Source organism: Neolamprologus brichardi, chromosome 1, assembly GCF_056152115.1.
Source record: "Neolamprologus brichardi isolate AB-2024 chromosome 1, ASM5615211v1, whole genome shotgun sequence".
Taxonomy (NCBI): Eukaryota; Metazoa; Chordata; class Actinopteri; order Cichliformes; family Cichlidae; genus Neolamprologus; species Neolamprologus brichardi.
The window spans coordinates 25,418,277-25,436,864 of NC_142104.1; positions in this window are offsets into that span (position 1 = coordinate 25,418,277).

Genomic DNA, 18,588 nt, shown 5'->3' on the forward strand with positions numbered 1-18,588 from the left:
GAGACTGAATATCAGTTTGTTTTACTTTAAAGTGGGTGAGTGATGGTGTTCACTGTGATTGAGCAACGTCCCTTTTGTAAGTGTGTTTCAGCTGGGTGCTGTGCTGCCCTTCCATCGAAGCACTTGTTTGTTGTTTTGCTTTGTTGTTTTAGTTTATTGTGTTTGGTGGTTATCCTGGGTGGGGGTATGCTTCAGAATTTGGTAGGAGACTATATCTCTTGTCTGCTGCCTGCTCTCGAGTTCGCGTTTAAAGTTGCCTCGAGCCTGGTACACCACTGAAGACTAGGTAGGTAAAGTTAGGGTTTTATTGTTTTTAGCATTTTAGGCTGGGAGTTGCACATAGTAAATCAGTGGCACCAAACTTGGTAGGAGGTTTGAGACCATTCATTAATTATGGTCTGTAGCTGAGGTGGGTAGGTCGTTTTTAAGTTGGTATAGTGTGTACACCGTGTGTGCATCTAATATGTCAGTGTTGATGGATGCTAATGAGATCCTCGTGTGGTGAGTGTTTTGTGCTGTGACCTTTAGTGTTGTGGGGAATATGGCTACTTTTGTTAGGTCACTTGTGAGTGTTGTTGGCCAGGTGATGGCAATAACACTGTGAGCCACCCTTGATGTTATCATTGTGTAGCCATAACTCTCCATTTTGTGGTTGGTCACTAGTATGCTTGCTTTACTGAACCTTGTGGATTAAAATAACTTGTTGTGGTATGAGGCCACTTATATGTGACTGTGTGGTGGAGACCACAGATCACTTGTGTGATTATTCGTGGCTGCTCTCATTTTGTGTTGTAGCAGGTTGATTAATCTTTTTTATTTATTTATTTATTCTTTATTATTATTATTTTTTTTAAATGTTGCGGCAAAAGCTTGGGAATTTTGGAAATATTCCATATTGGAAACTTTCCATGGAAATTAATGGGAATTTAGGAGAACTAACTGGGAATATATTATTTCCAAGCATAAATATGAACAGAAATCATAAGAAAACCTCCATGCAAAATGTTTTCAACAGATATTTCAACAGATTTATTTGTAAGTACAGTAGAATAAAACACGTTTCAATAACTTGTTTCATGGATGAATAAAAACAGAAATGTTGAGTTCAATATTACCATCCCCTAACCCCGCTCATTCAAAAATGCCCCCTGTCCAAAAATCTCCAAAAGTCCCATTTAGTAGCTTTTCATTGAAATATGAAATGCAAAGCTATATCAGTGCATTTGAAGGGGGCCATCACCAGGCTGAAAAACCAAAACAAACCTAGAGACAGCAAAAAAACGCTTAGGATTGAACATTCTTTAAACAAGGAAAGCATTAGTCAGCTTAGAAATGCCAAAAGACCCGAAGACTTATAAAGATAATTTCAGATAATTTGATGCAAAATTATTCCTTGGTTGAGAAAAATACCTTGATAATATCTATTTAAATCAAGGACACTCTTTAGGAGCTAGATACCCATAGTTAAATTCAGTCAAGAGTCACAATGAATAGAAATGCAGGCCATTCATAACAAGAGCCAAACCCCCATTTACACTCAGAAACAGGAAGGTTCGGTTTAGATTTTTGTTTTGGTGTTTATGTAAGACACCTAACAAACCTAACAAAGTTCTGGTGAAGAAAATCAATAGATTAAAACCAAAAATAATTTCACTGGAATGATGAGGCATGAAGACAAAACTATGGAGAAGGAAAGAAACTGCTCATGATCTGAAGCATACCATGTCATCTGTCAAAAGGGTTGGAGGCATTATCTGGTCATGAATGGCTGCCAGTGGAACTGGGTCACTAGTGTTTACTGCTGATGTGACTGCTGATAGAAGCAGCAGGATGAATTTTGAAGTACACAGGCAAAATTGCAGAAACTGATCAGACAGTCCCTCACAGTGCAAATGGATAATGACCCAAAGCATTACTGCAAAAGCAATCTAAGAGTTTCTCAAAGTAGAGAAAAGGGATATTCTTCAATGGGCAAGTCACTCACCTGATCTCAGCCCAATAGAGCATGCTTTTCAATTACCGAAGACAAAATGGAAAGCAGAAAAACTCACAAACCAGCAGCAACTGAAGGTGGCTGCAGTAAAGGTCTAGCAGAGCATCAAAGGAGGAAATACAGCATTTGGTTCTGTCCATGGGCTGGTTCTAAACTTAATGCAGTCATTGAGTGGAAAAATGTTCATCCAAATATTAAAAACAATCCTCATATTTAAAATGATGTTAGCATGTCCATATAATAATATATTAAAACTCTCTGGGTTAGAGCTGGGGCAGCACAGTGGCACGGTGGTTAGAGTGATTGCCTCATAGCAAGCAGCTCCAATTTACCATCTGACTGGGACCTTTCTTTGTGGAGCTTTTCTGTGTCGGTTCTCTCTGGGTACTCTGGCTCCCTCCCACACTCATTGGAGTGACATACAATTAATGGGGTTGGGTGATATGTGATATTAAATTGCCAATAGGTGTGAGTATTAATGTTGGCTGGGATAGGCCCCCTGGTACCCTGGATTGAGCAAAAAAGGATAAATGGATGGATTAAAGCTAAAACTCTACTATTCAGTCCTATGTTGACTTTTATTTCAGATTCAGTCTAGAGAGTGAACTTGGAGAGTCCTCAGCTATTGAAACAGCAATTTGCCCTGGGTTCCTCTCACCACAATAGTATGGATAGCAATATCAAGATTACCTGGTCCTGCCACCAGAACTCAGAGCTCTGGAGCCTGCTGGGTTATGGTGCGCATCCCAGGATCATCCAGGGATTTGAAGAAAAATAAAATCTTATAACCATATCAAGCTTGCTGTCTGTCATGGGAAAATAAAACGCAGTGGCAGGTGGTCGTGATACTCAACATCCTGGATCTTCATGAGTTCCCTTCACTGGCCTTTTGATCCCAACCACCCAAGACACTTATTCCAGCTGCACATTGATTCCTGGGGCTGACAATCTGCTCCCCACTGTCGGCTCTGCACCTGATGCTGTAGTGCTTTTGTGCAATCCAAGTGAAGAGAAAAGCTGTATAGGTGCCATAAACCATTGGCTGGTACAGAACACACTGTCTACATTTCTGGTCCAGCCTCAGGGGAGCATCTAGACTTGGGGAGGGTAGCTATCAATGACTCAGCAGGATACTGCTGTTGGCCGGCAGGCTGCTGCCAATGCCACTTTTTTACAACCTCACAATAAACTTGTGAGCACAAATATTATTGCAGACTCCATAATAAAAAATGCTTGAGTTAAAAGGCCTTGCACTCTCTGCTATCCTGGTGCCAAAGAATTTGACATTGCAGTGTCCCAGATATAATAAACTCCAACTGAGAAGTATACATGAATACGATTCATGTTGACACAAATGACAATATGCAACAGTCCTGAATACAGTCAATACATTAAAAATATAGTATATATTTCTCGATCACTTCTCACTTCTGCCAAGTTGTGGATTGGAGCATTTCAATAGGCCACTTATCTGAGCTCCCAGCTCTCCTCTACTCATGTGTCTTAAAACAATATCAATTATTTGAACATCTTCTGGGGATGGGGAAAACTTTTTGGTAGAAAGGGTCTCCACCCATTTTATCTTCCAGTTTATTAAAGGAAACATTCCTGTCAGATGTTCCTCAGAGACATGAGGTAGACCCTCCTATACCGTTTATGATTTTAAATGACCAATCTATTAAAAAAAACACAGTGTGGTGTAATTGAGACACGGCGGGTCCAGAGGTTGTTATTCAGAGCCATCTTTATTGCACAACACACCACATTCCACACAACTTACAACACTCCCCAATCCCTGCTTCCCCGTGTTTTAACACAGCGGGTGTGATTGTGGATGCCGTGCAGGTGCGTCTGCATGACCCCGCAGACCACGCCCCACCACACACAGGTTACAGCGTTTCTCTTTGGAGTTGCAACAAACAAAGACATTTTCAACATACCTATGAAAATCTCTTATACATATTCTATGATATTTGCAAAACAAAATCTAGAGCATCCTGAAGATGAACTACTTTATAACTTGTCACTAAAGACTCTATTTTAAAGAAAATCATACACTTTAAAGACTCCATTAAAAGTGGCCTCTTACGATTAGGTATTTGTATTTGCCAGACCTATTATCACAAACTGCTGTTTGTTTATTTACTATTTTCAGCGCTGACAATTCATCTCTTGCTTTATTGGGATAACTTCAGTCACAGTTTTGTAATATATTGAATTTATTTCTTTGAAAATTGATGTTTGATGTCTAATAATAACAATCCATAAATATTAAACAGTGACTTCAAGTCTTTTTCTGCCTCTTGAGAGCCCCTGTAAAGATTGACTGAAATAACTGCACAATTCGTTGATCAAGAAGTGGATTCAATTAAGGTCAGCTTACACTGACATCAAATAATCTTAAAGAATTTCTACTCAACTGCAATTGTAGCTTATTTCTCATTTGAGTTGTCTTAGCTTTAATGAGCCCACCATATCAAACTCAAAATATTTTAGCTTATCAAACAGGCCAGAGAAATATTGTGCATTTGGGTCTTTTTTTGATCTGTTTTTATGTATTAAAAATGTGAAAAAGATGAAATAACACTTTGAAACACTGAGCACTAGAAACACCACTGATGTTAGTTCCACCTCTGATTTTTTAAGTACATACACCTTTTGTGTCTTTTAAATACATACCCATCATCTGGCTTTTTCCCGACTTTTCCTAGGTTTAGCTTATTCCTCAGTTTACAAATGTTTTTAGACCACCAAGGGCATATTTTTTAAAAACTAAAGCTAATGATTCTCTCAAATTGAACCTTGAATAGTTATTTTGTCAAGTTTGACCTATAATAATACAAAAAAGGTGAAAAGGGATAAATTAACCTCTCCAAGAAATGGCACATTTGCCATTGCAGATACTGTTGCAGGATAGAGTAAATGCTCTGTACAGTGTTTTCTCTACTCAGATAACTTAAAGGTTTCTACCACTGATGGGCCGCTTCCTCCCAGTTATTTGGCAGTCTTAGTGCTGTTGTAAGCTAATGTTACTATTCTTTATTAAACTTTATTAATTGTTGCTAGTTAATTTAGCTGAGCTAATGATACCAGCATTATACCCAGGTTTCATTTTATTCTGCATGCATAGAATATAACATAAGATTCAAAGAAAATCCCCTATTTAGGAAATATAACTTCTGTTACAGCAGCTGGAAGGCTACTACTACAACTACTAGTATTAATAATAACAACAACAGCAATAATAATGATAATGATTAAACATTTTGAAACTCAACAAGGCTTTACAGAATTTTAAAATGTTAACATTAATGAATCTTGGTAGCTGACAAGCCACCCAGCACATATTGCACCCGACCCTTACAGCGCCACCTACGGGTGGTGGGCTTTGCCGGGCCACCAGACGCTCACCCTCGAGCACCCTCCGCAGGCTTGGCTGCAGGGCGGGGCCCCGGCAACCCTGGCAGGGATCCCAAAGTGGAGGAGTTTCTCAAGTATCTCGGTCTTGTTCACGAATGGCAGGAGAAGGGAGTGGGACATCAACAGATGGATTGGTGATGTGGCTGCAGTGATGTGGACATTATACCTGTCCGTCGTGGTGAAGAGAGAGCTGAGTGTAAAAGCAAAGCTCTTGATTTACTAGTCGATCTACTTCCTTACCCTCACCTATGAGTTGTGGGTAGTGACCGAAAGAACAAGATCGTGGATACAAGTGGTGGGAATGAGATTTCTCTGAAGAGTGGCTGGCCTTTCCCTTAGAGATATGGTGAGACGTTCAACCATCCTGGACGGGCTCAGAGTAGAGCCGCTGCTCCTCCACATCGAAAGGAGCCAGTTGAGGTGGTTCAGGCATCTGGTAGGGATGCATCATGGCTGTCACCTAAGCGAGATGTTCTGGGCATTTCCCACCCCGAGGAGGCCCCAGGGCAGGCCCAGGACATGCTGGAGAGATTATATTTCTTGGGTGGCCTGGGAACGCCTTGGTGTTCCCCCGGATAGGCTGGAGGAGGTCAGCAGGGAGAGGGCAGTCTGGGCTTCTCGGCTTCAGCTGCTGCTTTCCCGGGTCTGGATAAGCGGAAGAAGATGGATGGATGGATGGATAACAGTCAAGTGTATCTAGTTTGTAGCTAATCACAGAACAAGCCTTCTTAATCAGTTTATTCAGTATGCTGGTGTCACCACCTCCAATGTTCCTCCTCCAGCAGACCACAAAAAAGTACATCGCAGTCACTACAACTGAGTCATAGAAAATCTCTAACATTTAGATGCACAAAGCTGAGAAAATCTCAGCTGCAGGAAATAGAGCCCATTCATTCCATTTTTGTATACAGCCTCTGCGCTTGTCCCCCAGTCCAGCCTGTTTTTCAGTGTGGATACTTGTTCACATTAAGAAGCAGCAGATTTTTTCAAGCATCTGACATACAGTTGCATGGTAGCTCTCATCTTATATACATGTAATACTGATTCAATGAAATTATTGAGTAATAACAGCAGCTAAACTCTAAAATAGAAAATGCCCATCAAACTTTAAATATTAAGTGAACTTGATCCAATGCATTTTTGAATTATCCCAGCTTTTGATTGTTACATGTTTTGACTGCAACTTCAGTTTTCTTGTTCAATTACAATATTCTTCGAGGTTAACATTACAATTCTCCCTTGAAAGGCACAAATTGTTATCTTAAAACCATAGATGTTCTTTCTAACTAGCAGTAAAAGCTTTACTATGCCAGTTTTAACCTTAGGATCTTTTACATAGGTAGCATATTCACTATCCCTTAGTGTTTGAAGAAAAGCATTTTAAGTAGCAGTTATGAATTCAGAAGTGGTTCATATACTGTTAGTAATTCTAATACTGAAACATTTCCAATTTCCTTCCATCTTTCTAAAATATGACACCTAAATGGAGTAGCTGAATTAAGAAACGTAATTTTCTGTGAGGAAAATAACCTTTTGCTGTAGCGTTCTTCTGCGTCAAAAATCCTCATTATACAGACAGACAAAAATATATAAATATATTGGGGCAAGGGAAGTTTGTTGGACTGATAAATTTTTACTTGCTGCCAGTGGCAAATATTTATTTTTGAAACTTTATTGTGATAAAACATTAAAACCCCAAAATATACAGATTTTTTTTTTAATCTAAGATATATGTCATACTTTCACTACCATAATAGAGAGTGAATTGCTAAAACCATCTGGGCAATTTAAATAACAATATGTTTAACATGCTGTCATAAAAGCTAACAGCTAAAAATTTCTAGTTACAAATATCTGGGTTTTTTTTATTTTTCCTCTTATACTTGAGATATCCTTTAAAAAGAAATGTGTTGATCTTATTAATGTCATAGATGAAATTATATTGACAATTTTCAAATAGTTTTTCTTTGTATTATTAGTCTGATTACTTCACTGCCCCACTGAAGTTATGGCTCATTTTCTTTTTAGCAGAATTATGTTTGTGTTGAATGTGTTCTTTTTATTTGCTGTTTGATTTAAGTTGTGTTTGTATTTCTTTCATGTGTTTTAGAAAATTAAAGCTGTTCCTTAAGTTTTGAATAAATAAATGAAGATGGTAATATGCAGGTGACTGAACTGGAGAAGTGGTTAAACATGGATGGATAGATATCCAGTAATATGGAGTATAATAATTTTTATTACCTTCTTATCTCTGTGTTTTTGTTCAGTGTTGTACCCTTTCACCATCCACTCTATGTGGATAATTCATAAAGTCCAATGAATTATCTACATTATGTTCCCTCCACCTACAATTCGTCTGCAGTGTGTTGTTTTACATAGAGTATGTTGTATTACAAGCAAATTGCTAAAGCCCATGAAGGCCAAGGAGAATGGAGAAGCATGTTCTTGTGCTCTGAAGAAATGATTAACACTGAAGTATTTTACTGAGAGGTCAGCACTTATTAGGGATTAAAAAATAGAAAGGCATCTTTTAAATGATTTAATGAAATGATAAGAGGTCTGCATGAATAGTGCTGGAATGATGACCTCCCTGGCTAAACTTCTAATATAAAGCTTTGTTGGCCACAGAGCAGATACATTAAAAAAGACGTGGTACATACACATGCAGCAAACAGCTCAAGATTAACAGATGTTGATCAGAAAGACTTCACAGGATAAATCCCTTTCAATGCAGTGTGACCAGCAGAAAAATATGTAATCACAAGAGCAAGCATTTACCAAGTGACATTCTATCATACTGTAGGCGCTCATATCTCGCCCCCGTGTTTACACGTCAGATTAGCCCATTACAAATTCAAAGCTTGTTTTGTTTTATTCCAACTATTTTTCAAGTTTAGTAAAAGATAAAAGAAGTTGGTATGTTTTGACAAAAAAGATGATCACCCCTGACTTTAACAAGGCCAAGAGTTTAACCTCATAGTTTGTAAAGCCAAGTTAAACTGTGATTTCAGTTTCAAAAACACAGCCTAGCCCAGCTGTCACAGGGCAGGTGAGGTACAGACTGGACAGGTTGCTGGTTTTGATGCTCAAAAAGACAATGAAAAACACACAGCTTGGGAAAAAAATACTGTTTGTATGGATGAGGCTGTACAGAGACTTGAATGGAACCTTTAGGATATGGCCATCCTGAATCTGTAATTTGTCCCCTAACACTTCTGGCAAGGTTGCTTCCATGTGGTCAGGTGTGCAGGGGCTTGACCGGTCGATGTTGAGCTTCCTTGCACACTAAGGAGTCTGGCACTCGGGTCAGTGGTAATGGCTTCAGCCAGATGGTACCTATCCACTTGGGACGAAGGACACAGACATGCTGGTCACAGTTTAACTTTGGAGGTTGCATATTCTAGCATTATTTAATGGCTGATTACATGCATCATTTATCACAATTATGTCTTGATATAAGTTTGATGCAAAACACAGCAGAGGCTTGCTGCATATTCAAACTTTGCCCTCTCTTGTCTAATCAACCCCAAAGAGGGCAGCGAGGGAAAGATGGCAGAAAAACAAACAGATGCAAATAAAAAAGCAACAATAAGAGTTTGATTATAGAATAATTTGGTTCTCAAAGCAGCAAGGACAAGTGCATGCTAAAGAGGGATTTAAAGAAAAAGATCTCTATGAAAGTCAATGATGCATCTCACACAAATCGATTTTTCTTTTTAATTGAAGGGTAATGGGATTGCTCTTTTGCTAAAAAAAAAAAAAAAAAGTTTATCTACATTAAAACTAAACTACTACAGAATTACATAGTCCATAAGTAGTGAACACAAATGAGCCTCAAATCTTTTTAACAATAATAAGTATAATTCCCTAATTCAATGCACAAATTTCACCTAAAATATGTTTTTAATGTGTGATTTTATTGTTTTTATGGACTTCCTGAAAAAGTTTTGATAGAATTGCAGAAAATCTGAGTAATCCTGAGTTTTGAATACAGTATCTTAAGCTGTAAATGCTGTAAGTATTAATTCAATGCTGTGATGTTTTTGGCTCATCAAAAGCACATTTTATGCATTTCAAATATGTGGGCCAGAAGCAGCCATCAACGAGGCTGTGGGGTCTGGCACTGTGTAGTTGCTAGAGCGCCTCCTTTATTTTTTTGCACTCTTCTTATGCAATGGAAATAAAGAAGATATTTAAAATATGTTGAAATGATATTCTGAAATGAGTCTGCAGCATTTTCTAAACACTTCATCCTGGGATATCACTTGGCCCTCCTGTGTAGTGTGCTGTGTGCACATTTGATAAAGTGCTTTCCCAATTTCTCATGCCTGTTAAAAAGCAGGTGCAAAGCAACAGTGATTTAAAAGCTATCGAAAACAAAACTGAAGTGTCAGTGATTGCAGGGAAAGAGCATGCACAGCACTCATGGTGTATTAGAAAGCCTCAGTGAATTACTTCAAAACAAAACAAATAATACAACTTCTAATGAAGAAACAAGGTGATAATTGGATGAAATACCTGAGTGTTTAAAGCAAACAAAAAATGATATTTAGTGAACTGCGAGTAAACTATATTGATTGCTTTCGTTTACACGTGTGCTTTAGGCTGTGAAATCTCTGGGGATTTTATTTGGTTGGAAAGCACAAAAACACATATTCTGCCATTGCTTACCAGGTCTGACATCAGACTCGGTACTTCAGTTTTAAATGTGGTTTATAACTACAGCTATAATGTACTACACCTATGCGTGTGATGATACTGGATGTTTTTAAATGGATTCAGCTGTATTTTTCATTTTCAAAAGCTAAAGGTTCAAAACTTTTGTCAGTGATTGTGTTTTTTAGCTTGTGATTAACATGCAGAACCTGTCACTGATGGTTAAATTAGGCTAGCATTTGAATTGAATGTTAATTTGCATGCAGATTTCAACACAACATAACAGTTCAAGCTGCACAACACCTTTGTGCTGTAAGGTAAAGGCAGGTAGTTTTTGAGAGTACCAGCTTAACAACACTTTGACCTTTGACCTCTTGGCCTGAAATTTCTGAACTGAACATTTTGTTCTTGGTAACTTATTGCATATACTCTTGATGTTGTGTTCACCGAAGTATGATAATGCATAGTTAACAATGAACATTCTCATTTTTCTTCTTCAGTATATAGTGGCGAATATTAAACCTAGCAGATGTCAAACTTTGAGAATACCAGATTTGGATTTGCAAGCACCAAGGGAATGATGTGTTTGAGGGGTGCATTCACATTTTTGATTGGATTATGTAAAATAAAAATTGAATTCTAAATCCATTTGACTGAGACTAGGCGAAGGCTGTCCAGGGACGGAGACATCATTATGAATATTAATTGTTAATAATTATCCGCCTCCTCAGGGTAACTCGTTTTTCAGGACAGTGGAAGTTGATTTAGAGGGAAAAAAAGAATGATGGAGGTGGAGAGACGGCGGAAGAGCAAGAAAAATAAGCAGGAATGGGTGTGTTGGGGTGGGGTGGAGTGAGGGGTAAATCTGCATCAGTATTTTAACTGACACCAACAGATTTTCTTTAAGTTGTCAAGAAAACTCTCTGTTGTATACATTTCTTAGTGACTTAAGGCATTAATATGAAATCCAGATTAGCGTCAGACCATCTGCTTTTCAATATTTGTATCCGCTCAGAGGATTTCATTTAACACCAACAGTGTAAAGAGAAGTTTCACATTTTGCAAGTGGTGCTGTCTATATTGAAACTCAAAAACATATTTCTTCGCTCGGTTCATTTCAGTTTTTCAAGCTTGATATTCTCAAACTTTTTTCAATTTGAGACTGTTGTCTTAGTACACAACCCCACCTCACTTGCTTTCAAAGATTGAGTTGATAAATATATACAGTATATACAGGGCCAGGATTTCTTTGTTCTTTTGTTTTCTTACATATTTTTCACACTTTCAGTGTTTGACATCAGCAAACATGTTTTTAATATTAGATATCTTGAGTTATCTTGCATTATTAAGGGACTAAAAAAACCTACCTTGCCCATGTGATAAAGAAAACACCTCCTAAACCTAGAAAGTACTTGTGTGTCAAACAGGACAAAAGAGAGACTTTAATAATACTAGTGACCAAATACAAAGTGATTTATAAACACACAGAGGGCGAGACATTTTTGAGATATTTTAGCCTACTCCACTTTGTCAGAAAGGTTCTATTTAGTAGATTTCTGATTGAACAAATGCAAAAACTAAGAAATTAGAAAAAGGGCCATTGCTTTTTCAACGCACTGTACATGCAAAACAAAAACAATTTAAATAATCAAACTTTAACACAATCAAGTTGTTTTATAAGCACTCACATAAACAAACAATATACATAAAACATATACAAAGTTCTACAGAATTTAGATATGAATGAAGGGTGAAATGTGGTACATGGAAATAAAGATGGCAAGGTGACAGTTTTAAGAGTTAAGCGTTAATGAAGGGTAGCTAAAGCCACAAAATGAACACAGTTAAACCGTGTTTGCCACAGGATGAATTTAATATCTTGTAAAGGAGCATTTTAACCTTTAACAGATGCTTAATTATGCATAAAAGCTGTATAATGGGAAACACAATCAAACTGTCAGCAAGGAGACTCCCCCTTACCTAAACAAAGTCTCCTTTGTCTACCTTATATGTTGCTAAACACCAAAATATATTAGCTGTGAAACATTTTGTCTGTCATGGTGTGTGGTCAAGAAAGAGGTCAGGCAGTCCTTATGGTAATTTACACTTTAGCCCTCCCACAGTTAATGAAATGAAAATAACCTATACATACACTAATGATCAAAGGCATGAAAGACACAGGTTCTCAGAGACTTTCCAAATTTGTTTGCTGCTATCAACAAAACATCTTACAGATAGATTACATCATCTGTAAAGATTTACTCTTATCTGAAATATTCAGAGAACTAATGCAGTCCAAAGTGTTTTGAAAGCTTGGCCCAGTGACAAGTATGACTCCTAAAATAAATAGAAATAATAGAGAAACAGAGAAATATTAGAAAATAGATATAAAGTCCTTTATGTGTCCCATCTACTTCAAAAATAGCCAAAGCTTCACTTTTTCATCGCTTATTAGAAAATCAAGCTATGATTTAAAGACACTGGACAGTGCAGACTTCTCTCTATTGGTCTAAAAAAGTACACGAAGAAATGCAGATTCTGAACAAATCGTTTACAGGTGAAACCAACACAAGAAATCTTCAGTGTGCACACTGAGCAGTCCAAGTGTGAGCTGGACAGCCTCAAACATCCATATCCATATAAGACCTGCCTGAAATAGGCCACTAGTAATTTCACCATATTCCCCACTGCCTTTTGACAACCCCTTTTCAACGCCTTCCGGGGACTCCCTCCAGTGCCAAGAGATTTCAGTCACCACCACAGGGGATGGATGCTTTTCCCAGTAGCAAATTATTAGACCATAACCTCCATCATGGTATGTGAAGTGGCTGAAGGGAAAGAAAGCGAATATTTCTGATAGTCATAGAAACTTTGAGACCAGCTCTGAATTCTCCCCTGTATCAGTCCTATTCTCTCTCAGTAATTTGTTTGTTTTTCTTTGTGTGTTTTTGTGAGCTAATTCTGTGATTGATCCAGAGTGGCATGAGAGCCGGAGACTCATCCCACTCTGGGATATGAATTATTCATATTATTATCAACTTACTAATTTCATGATATCTGGCGCTTGTCTTTCATACAAACTGCCGAGAAAATTTTGCTCTGCCTCCCAAAAGGTTTACAAACAGCAAGACGAGCCTGGAGCAAGTTATAGGTGAGGACAAACACAGGCTTAAGTGCTGCATTCGCTTACAAAACTCTCCCCAGATATTATGAAAAAGGGTATTTAATAAGAGTAGACCAAGCTCAAAGTATCATCTAGTTAGAGACCGTGGGTTTTTGCAGTAACTGGAAATACAATTAAATAAAGCAGCATCGCAATCCTCTAAATATGTCATGTATTTAATTGGACACTTTGGTTTCATGCAGTCCCCAAACAAGAAAATAATGCGGGAAAGCACAAGCAGTAAAGAAACTCGCCTGCTGCTAGTGTGTCATTTTACCATGAAATACAACTTTCAAGCCAGAGTTTTGTCAACTTACATAAAAGGATTTGTACTTCATTTTCTAAATCTATGTCAAAGAGTAGGACACACCAAAAAAAAGGACCTTGAGAATATTATGCACTGCAATAATTAGACCATGTTTTATCATGTGGCTGATCCTCCACCTCCCATGCATCTCACCTCCAGTGTTTCTGTTTTGACCTTGAACTAAAAACTGTCTGTATAAGAGAAACTTTCCCCAGAAATTGGGTTTTGAATCAATAGTTTTAAACTTTCAACCTCTTCACCTAATTATCACTTTTTGCTCAAGTCTTTCTCTAGCTTAGCAAACTCTGTATCTTGGCACTTTGTTAGTACACAGTTGTTGGTTGCTGATAAAATAGTTGTTTGTGAGTTAATGAGCCCATGATTCTTTTTTTTTTTTCATTTTTTTGTAAGCTTGCCTGTTGTTATGAGATTGATTATTTACACACCAGTGCTGAATAGTTACTCAAAAAATAGACTCCAAATGCCTTGATTCATCAGTTTTAAAGTGAAAAGGGACTATAGTGTAGGCGCTGAAAAGGTTAGACATTACTTGAAAGAATAATGTTGTCCTTCAAAGTTTTGTTAAGGGATCATCCATTTGCAGCAATCAAAATCAATTTGTTGAGGTAATCTGGAGAAATGTCACCCCGTGCTTACCTCCCGCAAGTGGGACTGGTTTGATAGACACTTTCAATGTAACATTTGGTCAAACTGTTCCCTTAACAGCTCAATAGGGTTACGATCCAATGACTGACTCAATTACAGGCAGAAAAAGAGTGGACTTTTTTGCCATCTTAATCTTTTCTCTTTTTCTTTTCCAGTCTATATTTTTTTTAAATTCTGCCTAGAAGGCCAACATCTCTTCTCTGTTGACAGGTATTTTTTGGGTGCCATTTAATCAAACTACCAGTGAAGCATCTCTGTCTCACACTCAGAAATGAAGCACTATTCCTCTTAAACCAGGGATGGGCAATTAATTTTCCCAGGGGATCACATGAGAAAACAAACCTTTTGTTAAACTAGCGAAAGTTAATGCTCCAGTTACTCAAAAACTGGAATTTGTTCCTCTTTTAATAAGAATTCCCAACAACTGACAATTTTGTGGTTTAGTATTGATAAGCAAATGGACCTTTGTACCAAAAACAAGACAATTTCTATCTGACCTAAGTGACTTTTGAGTGATAGTGTATGTGTTTTACAAATTAACAAGTATTAAATAATGCAGTGGCTTTGAATACATCGCCTACATACACTTAAAGACTACTTAGAAATGTTGTCATCTGTCATGTAACTAGAACCTGAAATGCCCTACTTTCCTTTCACCTTATTTGAAAAAAGGAAAGTGGCCTGTATGCTGAAATGCTTTTAATCTGTCACAGCATGACATGTATATGGACCATGAAGAATTTATTATAGACCATTATTGTTATTATACTTATGTTACAAGTGACTCTTGTAACTCTTGGTTGGAATTGAAAAGAATAGAGGCAAAGTTGACACTTGAAAGTTAAGGGAGTTTTTTATGTTCAGGATACACAATTTTATTTAAATACATTACTGCAACTAGTAAATCTGCTCTCATCAACTTCCCTATCTTGTTAGTTTATTTTTGTATAGAGCACCTCTCTCGCATTGAGCCATAATACCAGATGTGGTGCAATAAAAATGGTGTGACCTTCACGTGTTGTATTAATAATTCATTTCTAAGTTTTTTTTTGTAGCAATTTTAGACTTTAAATAGCTGACGGATAAATTTCAAGGTGTACTCGACACAAAAAAATGTGACGCTTTCTGAACAATAACAGCTGGAATCTTCAGACATCTGTACACAAATGCAAACTTCAATCACTAAGCACAGAGGAGCAGTTTTATTCATTACATGGCCTAGTCATGACAACTACACAAAAAGAGGATTTTAGTGTGAAATAAAACACATAAAAAGAAGGACTGTTTATAAAGAATTAGGGGTTTGGATTGGCTTAAGCTGTCTATGTTTTTGTTTTCTGCAACCTGCCTAAAAAGCCTTTTGTCAATGTAATCTCTAAAATGATGCAGTTTAGTCCCACTTTGTCAGTGAAGACATAATCAGGGTTTAAAATAAATTTGCACATTTATCCCAGGTTAAGACATTCAACATTCAAGTTGTTATTTATTTATTTAGCTAGTGTCCACATGCTTCAGTTTCAGTGTCTAAAGTTTTCTTTCTTTCACATGCAGGAATAATTAATACTTTACCATTTGTAACATTACAAATGTCTCCATAGTCATCAAAACTCTTGCATTGGAAATGTAATGTCATTTGTGAGTCTGAAAACGAATAATAATAACCTTGTCTAAGCAGTGCATATAAAAATGTTGTTACTCTCGGGTGCTAAGGCTAATAGAAGTGTCTGAACTCGGTACTCGTTAAAATTCTCAGGAGTAGTGTAAACAGCAACTTAAATGGGATTTTAAAATGCTAATTGCATGGATCTATCCAGCAATGAACTGATGTGTTGCTTGATGTTTTACCAGAGTAAATAGCACCTAAGGCTAGACAGTTTGCACATTTTTCATCAGTACTTGTGGTACAAAGATATAAAAGGCTCAATTTAATTATTTCATTTTCTATGCCTCAAGTATCCACCCAATGGTACAATAAATCAATAGCATTTCCATGAATACTAATTGTGTTTGCAGGGATAGTAGGTGTAGCCAGTAGGTGGGAATTTGATCAGGTCTGCAAAACCAGCCGGCCGAAGCCTCTGCCTTTCCATCCATGCCCCACAGAGACTGACTGGCACTCCTTTGAAGTTGAGGTGCAAAATCAATTGAACACGTCTGGGAGTAAATGAACTTGTTTGGAGCTTAATTTCCAAGTGACTGAAGGCTTTTCACCAAGATATTTATGAGAAGAGGTGGACCATTCAGTTTTTTCTTTTAGGGATATGCGTTTCATAACTGAGCCTCAGATGAATTCATTGACATTTATGGAATCATGAACTCTTAAAATGAATAAGTAAAAGTGTTTGCTTGCCTTTTCTTTTCTTTAGGCCAGAATATGAAGTTTACATGAAATAAAACAATAAAATTGAAAGAGAAATATTATTCCAGTGAATAGGTCAATAATTAAACAAGCCTTACGCTACCTATTTAATACTTAAAATGTTTGTTACTACTAGAGATTTTTCTTCCCCTAATTGAAATCCTAATTTGATACTTGATTGGTGCATTTTTACCTTTTATTTTATTATTAGTTTTTGCTGCTGTGTGTAATGAAATGTATTTTCTAAACAGAAACAGCTTTTTCAATCTTTGTAAGGTTATCAGTCAATTAGGCACAATACTTTGGATTTATTAAAAGCAAACTACACACTTGTTTTCATCCTTTGAATAGTTTTAGCTATCAACAAGCCATCATCTATGCGTGTTATGTCTCTTGTTCCTGTTTTAGCCTTGCCGTGGTTTTTGATCAAAGCAAAAATGTCTGCTGGCCTGCTGCCCTTCAGGCACTCACTCTTTTTAAACTTTAATCTTAGAATATGAAGTAACTTCAACCCTTTTAAATGATTTTTCACATGAAGAGTAGTTCACTGTGAAGAGGAAGAAATGCACTCACACGATTTTATTAATTGTATTAACTTAATAATATTTATACAATACACTGTTATCCATTAAAAATAGATATTTATTTAACACACAATTAACACTTTAAAAATAATATTTTGTATAAAACGTAATTTCCACTCATTTAATTAACAAAGGTAAACCTTGCTTGGCCACATGTTTATTGCTATAGTTTTAGATAAAAAAAAAAATGCAAAATAAAAGCAAAAACAAAAAACGTCATTAGGCTGTAATTGCTTCCATGCCTCTGGACTTTCATCTGGAACATTTGACATCTACATTTTTCTCACATAACCTCAGAAGAATTGGTAATGGGTGCTGCTCTGCTAGCAGAAAAAAGGCAAAGGATACAGCAGCCCAAGAAAAGAGAAATAAAAAAAGTAACTTGATTAGGGGAAAAAGGAATCAGTAAGACGGAAGAAAGTCTAAGCTCTTTAACTGGTGCTCCTTTGCATATAAATGAGAGATTAGGCAGAAACTATATCTTACTGCCTGTTAGAATACATATGCCTAATTACAATATATTCATAAAGTGAGAGTGTAATTTCCACAAAGGAGATTACAAACGAAGCACAAGGTCAGGAAAAGCCCTTTCTGTTCTCTGCATACAATTAGGATGATGATGCTGATGCTGCATGGAAAATGACTCGCGCTCATTGGCTCTCCTCGGAGATTATGTATTTTAAGTATGAAGATGGGATAAAGGGAAAAAGAGTGAGCGCTGTTGAGTTATATGTTAATAATGTTAATGAAAACATGAAGGAAAGGACCGAGTTCATTTGAACTTTGTAAACCATTTGTGTTTAAGCAGCAACTGATGGCTAACTGGGTCTTATCGGAATTATAAAGATCCTCACAAAAAATGTGTGTGTCATATATTTGATGCTTTAGGAAATTTTCCATCCTTTGCTTTTGAAAACATTATGATCCAACTTGAAATGTTTAAGAACCGAGGGGAAAATACACTATCACCTGCAGATTTTTAGAAATCTTCAATTCACTTGTTCCATTTATCCTTCTATGGATTTCTGGCATTTATACAAGTTTTGTCATGTGCATTTCAATGGCTAAATGCAGAAAATTTACATTCTAAATCACATAACATATAGGTTGTGATTTAGCTGTGTGTTTAGGGAATGTGGGCCATCTGTCAGTGAAATCCCCATATTATCAATCCACTTAATTCAAATGTTTTTAGTAAAGGAAGCTTCCTATTTTTTTGCTCTAGTGAAACATCGATAAGAACTGCTCCTGTACTGTAGCTGTCATTGAATTGTAAGAATAAACCTCCAGAGAAAAGTTTGATGAGTCGTGTACTTCATTTTAAATGGCAATGTTCTAACTCTAAAAGCACATTCATTATTTAACACTGGGTCATGGGAGCACAACATTACTGATTTGTTACAGGTCATGGATACGAATCAATAACCTGATGTGCGTCAT